At 52.6% G+C, this 5,937-nt stretch overlaps 1 long non-coding RNA gene across 2 annotated transcripts in view; it reads right to left on the minus strand.

The window, feature by feature from the left end:
* Positions 1 to 285: 285 nt before the first annotated feature.
* The window catches only part of LOC144226441 (uncharacterized), a 7,020-nt gene continuing 1,368 nt past the window's right edge, over positions 286 to 5,937 (minus strand). Inside the window, exons 3-4 of one of the 2 annotated variants that reach the window (XR_013333640.1) lie at positions 1,084 to 1,173; positions 286 to 993 (exon numbers count right to left, since the gene is read on the minus strand). This is a non-coding gene — a long non-coding RNA (uncharacterized LOC144226441). Of the gene's footprint in view, positions 997 to 1,083; positions 1,174 to 5,937 lie in introns of both variants that reach the window. The other variant, XR_013333639.1, reaches the window with a different exon arrangement.

Consider the following 5,937-nt stretch of genomic DNA (forward strand, 5'->3'; position numbering starts at 1 on the left):
TGGGAGGGGGGCTTTGTCTGCCTTATTCCATGGGGTCCGAGCCCCAAGGTCAGTGCCAGCCACAGAGTAGCCCCTCGCATATATGTTAAATGAATGAGGGATGAGCTGTGTGACCTTGGACAAGTTGCTTGATTCTGCTGAGCCTGTGTTTCCTCATCTATAATATGAGGATCCAACCAACTTCTTTCTTCTTTTTTTTTTATTGTTTATTTTTGACACAGAAAGCATGAGCAGGGGATGGGCAGAGAGAGGAGACACAGAATCTGAAGCAGGCTCCANGGTGCATTACAAGAGCATTAGCTGAGATTCCCGCCCCTTCCCCACACACACACACAGACTATAAAGTCGTATAATGAGGACTCCACCTGGGGTCTCCCAGCTTCCCCTCGGAACCCAGACGTTGGGGGAGTGGGTGTGCGGCTCTTGCCTCTTCTCAGCCAAAGCCCAGAAGGAGGCTATCAGCTGGGCTCCTGGACATTTCTTCCAACAAGGGCATCTTTCACGACTTTGCCTTCTGGGCCCCCTATTTTGAAACCAAACAAGAACCCAGATCGCTGCCAATCCGGACGGGCTCGGCATGAGCACGCGCTCTGTTCCCACGCAGCGGTGATGTCAGCCCAGAGCAAAGACAGGCACTTGACATTTCCAGGAGCCTGGGCGGCCTCCTCCAGGACAGAGGCTGAGTCTGGCAGCCAGCTTTGAGAAATAGTGACACCAGTTCACAGATTCCGTCCCTGCTCTTGAGACCCTCGGGCAGATCAGAGGACACCAGGCTGTGGGACGGTTGTTCAGTCTGCTACTTTCTTGCCTTTGTTCCTCCTAGGTCACACCGTGGGCCAGGGCAGGGACGGGCTGGGCCTCAGAGCCCCGGACTGTTTCCACACTTTCTGTGATCAAGCTCCCGTGCCTGTCACCTCAGCAAAGCCATCCTGTGGTCCAGACAGGGCTGAGCTCAAGAACCTTCCATAGCTCCCGCCTTCTGCTTCCCGGCACCTGCTGGGAATGTATGGAGTGTATGCTTTGTTCCTTCCTCTCCCCCAGCCCTGAGACACCCCCTCCCGGCCCCCTCCACCCTAGACTCACCTCCAGTCACCTCACGGGCAGAGTCTAAGAAGTGTCAGGTGAACGTGGAAGGATCGATGAATTGCCCAGGGAAGAGCTTCTGGAACTTTTCTACAGGAAACACTGTTATCTTAGAGAAAACTTCTCCCACCCCAGTACCCCCGGAGTTTTGGGGTTTCTAAGAAATTAGATGTCTCAATTTATTTTGAATCTCTAGGTAAATTCTGCAGTCAAATTCGTAATATCAAAGAACCCCACTTTTTTTCAAAAATAGCATTTATAATTACTTATCAAGTAAATTGATGCTTCAGGAAGTGCACCACGTCAGTCCTATGCATTTGTGGACCGTGGCACAGCCTGGGGACCCCAGCAGCGGCCAGACTGAGGGGCTCAGGTGGCCCTACTAAACCTCACCGATTGCTGAGTGCCCGGTGGGAAGTTTGCAAGGACTTGATTCCCCGGGGGGCCCGCGTGCCCCCCGCACCCCAAGACGCCTTTGTGTCTGAAGGTTTACTGGATCCTGTCGTTTGCGCCCATTGTACAGATGAGGAAATAAAGTACAGATAGGTTAAGGGGTTTGGGCAGAGATCCTGGGAGACAGGTGTCTGCTCAGGTTCAGAAAGAGCTTCCCGATGGCATCCACGTTGGACGTTGTCGCATCAGCTGCCTGCAGGAGGTGAGGGGTGTGCCCTCCTCACGGGCGTGTGAGGAGAGGTTGCACCGGCCTGGCACCCCTTGGGCCGGGGGAGGGTGGAGCGGCAGACTCCGGCCTGGCCGCGTATCGGGGCCGGGCGGCAAGAGTGCTGCTTGTTCAAAGTACAGATTCCTCGGCCCCACCCTCGCCTCCCAAATCAGGACCTCCTGAGGGAGACCCGTGAGCTTGGGACCCACCAAGACTGGGTGTTCTTGACCTGAGGCCGGGCTGACGGGCTTCTGCTGACCTGCCGCCTCCATGTGACCTTTCGTGATTTGGTGCTTCTGGAAGTCCCACCTGTGTGCCCCTGGGTGACCTTGGACGAGGACCGTAAACTCTCTGACCCCAGTCTTTTCTTCAAATAGAGGTGCTTTTTGTTTGTTTGTTTTGTTTTGTTTTAGGAAAGTGCAAGCGGGGGAGGGGCGGGAGTGGGGGACAGTGGATTCAAAGCAGCCTCCCACTTCAGATCCTCTGTCCCTTCCTGTCCCTCGCTCTCTGCCCCTCCCCTGCTCACTCTCTCTCTTTCAGAATAAACTGAAAAACAAACCAAACAAAAAAACCCCAAAACATTTTTTGAGCCCAAAGTTAATTTTTCTTTTCTGATTGAAAAGAAAGTAAACTATTTCCGCGAGCCCCTAAAAGTGTGGTGGGACCAGCCGGGCTCAGCGGGGTGGCGTCCAGCTGAGTCCCAGTCCCAGCCTTCCTGAGCTTCCCGGCACCCCTGGGGGCTGAGACGCAGGAAGAAGGTGGGAGAGGGGCTCAAGAGGGGTAAAGCAGACCCCGGGATGAAAGCAGAGGGTGTCCCGTCACGCGCTCTGCTCCTCACCTCCTGGCCTTCACCCCAGGCTGCATCTCCTTCCCTGGGGGCCCTTCCCTTTCTTCACTAGCGGCAAAGTGTGCAGGAGGTGAGGAGCAGGCAATCAGAAATGCCACGGCTCTTGCCCTGGAGGGGCTCACGGTGTCCCCAGCTCCAGCCAGAGTGAGTCCTGAAACCCAGGCTGAGGGAGGCCCCTCCTGGAGGCTAGGTGCCGGGAAGCTTCTGAAAGCGGGGGCTGGAATATTTCTAAAGGACGCGGGCTTCTTGGGACCACCAGGCTAGTTTTGTCCCCAGCTTGGCTAAAGATGGCAGAGGGAACACGAGCACCAGTGTCCCTTCTCCTAAAACCCGAGGAAGACCAGAGAGGGCTCTCTCTTCCCTTTTCCTTTTTTCCCCTAAGGTCTAGACACAGGACTGAGCAAGCGGGACACAGACCACAGCCGGTCACGGCTGATGCTGGGAAGTGAGCGTAGAGGGGCTCAGAAGAGCCACACCCCCAGTGAGCTGGGGCAGGGGTGGCGAAGGGAGGGCTGAGCCGCAAGTGAGGAGCCCCGCGCAGCCAGGAGGGGTGCAGCCCTGCATGGGGGCCTTGGGTGGAGACAGAAGGAGGAGGCAGACACCCAGATCCCCTGCTGGAAGGTGAGTGCCAGGCGGTCACCCACCCCAGCCCCAGCAGAGGCCGGGAGCTCTGTCTGGTGACAGTAAACCAGGTGTCCCCGGCCTGGGGACGGGGCATCATTCTGAAAACAGGGAGCCAAGTGCCGGGGACTTCCGAGTGCCTGTCCCCTGCCCTGTCCCCTGCCCTACCCCTGGCGGCAGCCAGGCCTTTACCCTCCAGGCAGAGTGCTGAAGGGTCCTCTCTGGAGAGTCAGAGCCTCCCAAGAGTAAACTCCTAGAAATACTGACATGAGGGGGGCAGTAAGTGCTCCCCAAACTCCCATCAGTGTCTATTCTAACACAGCCTGCGGGACCAGGTGCTCCTTTGACAGTGTGTGTCTAGAATTCTGAGAAATCGGTGAGGCCAATGTTAAGACAAGAAAAACCAGGGGCGCCTGGGCGGCTCAGTCAGTTAAGCATCCGACTTTGGCTCAGGTCATGATCTCGTGGTTCTTGGGTTCGAGCCCCGCATCGGGCTCTGTGCTGACAGCTAGCTCAGAGCCTGGAGCCTGCTTCCGATGCTGCGTCTCCCCCCTCTCTCTGCGCCTCCCCTGCTCGTGCTCTGTCTCTCTTTCGCTCTCTCAACAATAAGTAAATAAATGCTAAAAAAAAAAAACTGGAAAGGGATCTTCTTGATCTCCCATTAAAAAAAATAATAATAATAAAAATAAATAAAAAGAAGAACCAGCCGCTACCATGTGACTCAGCAATTCCAATTCCAGGAAATGAAAACAATACAGCCGCGCAGAAAGTATACACAAATGTCACGGCAGCGTTACTCAAGCAGCCGAGCAGACGTGGGCAGATGATAGCACACACACCGGGCAGCACACCCACACACAGGATGGTATTCATCCATAAAGAGAACGGGTCCTGACACCCACTAAGACGCAGATGAGCCCGGGGGACATTCTGCTCAGTGAGAGAAGGCAGACCTAAAAGGTCACATATTGTATTATTCCATTAAATGAGATGTCCAGAGTAGGCAAATCCGTAGAGACAGGAAGCAGACTGGTGGTTGCCGGGGCTGGGGGAGGGGAGAATGGCGAGTGATTACTTAATGGGCGCGTTTTTCTGGGGTGATGAGAAATTGAAATCTAGGCAGAGGTGGGGGTGGCCCAACACTGTGACCGCGCTCAGTGCCGCTTGGAACTGTACGCTTTAAAAAGGTTTGGGGCGCCCGGGTGGCTCAGTCAGTTGAGTGTCCAACTTCGGCTCAGGTCACGATCTCGTGGTTCGTGAGTTCGAGCCCGGGATCAGGCTCTGTGCTGACGGCTCGGAGCCTGGAGCCTGCTTCGGATTCTGTGTCTCCCACTCTCTCTGCCCCTCCCCCGCTCACGCTGTGTCTCTCTCTCAAAAATAAATAAACATTAAAAAATAATAAAATGCTTAATTGTATGTTATGTGAACTTCACCTCAATTAAAAATAAATAAGAGAGCCACCTCTAGGCGGCTCCTCTAGGCTGGGAAAGCACCTGGATTAATCTGCTAGGTTAAACATCCAGCAGGAAGACAATGCGAGCCACACCTGCCCCCTTAGATTCTCCAGGGAGTCACATTCTAAAAAGTGAAACAAAACAAGTGTCGTTTTAATGCTGTAGTTTCTTGAATCCAGGAGAGCCCAAACATTATCATTTCAACATGTAATCAACATAGATGTTACTAACAAGATCTCTCCTCTATAGTTAGTCTTTGAAATACCGGTGTCTTTTGGGGCGCCTGGGTAGCTCAGTAGGTGAGGCATCCGACTCTTGATCTTGGCTGAGGTGATGATCTTGGTTCATGATTTGCGCCCCACATTGGGCTCCACACTGTTAGTGCAGAGCCTGCTTGGATTCTCTCTCTCTCCCCCCGTCTCTCTCCCCTTCCCTGCTCACATGCTCCCTCTCTCTTTCTCAAAATAAATAAACTTAAAAGAAAAGAAAGAAAGAAAGAAAGAAATACACGTGTATTTCAGCACACAGACCATCTAAATGCAGCCAGCGGGGTTCCAGAGCTCTGTAGCCACTCGAGCTCACCCCACTTGACTGGGGCAGCTATAGGGTGTGTCCCTGGAGCTTCAGGACATAATCTTGCAAAGTATGAGGGTTTAAAATTTAGTGGGTGTTGAATCTGTGAATTAAAAATAAACTGGCCATAATCCTATTTAGGATGCACTTGAATAATAACCTTAGAATTAAGTCCTAGGTTAAACATACTATTAGTGTGGTCCAGCATTTCCGTGCCCGGGTACACACCTGAAAGAAGCTAGAACAACAGCTAGAACAGAGACTCATCAACTAACGTGTATAGCAGCATTATCCACAGTAGCAAAAAAGTGAAAACAGCCTCGGATGTCTGTGGATGGATGAATGAATGAATGAATGAATGAATGAAACAGCAAAATGTGGTGTGCACATACAATAGGGTATTATTCAGCCTTTAAAAAGGAAGGAAATTCTGGGGCACCCGACTGTCTCTGTCAGTAGAGCATGCAACTCTTGATCTTGGAGTCGGAGTCGTGGGTTTGAGCCCCATGTTGGGGATTGAGCTTACTTGGAAAAAAAAAAAACACAAAAAACAAAAACAAGGAAATTCTGACTCCTGCTACAAGGTGCATGAACCTTGAGGACGTTATAGCGAACGAACCCATCACAGAAGGACAAATACTGCATGGTTCTCTCCTGTGGAGCGCCTGGAGCTGGAGTAGCCAAGTTCATAGGGGGTT

The sequence above is a fragment of the Crocuta crocuta genome, unplaced genomic scaffold (assembly GCF_008692635.1).
Source record: "Crocuta crocuta isolate KB4526 unplaced genomic scaffold, BGI_CrCroc_1.0 scaffold143, whole genome shotgun sequence".
Lineage (NCBI taxonomy): Eukaryota > Metazoa > Chordata > Mammalia > Carnivora > Hyaenidae > Crocuta > Crocuta crocuta.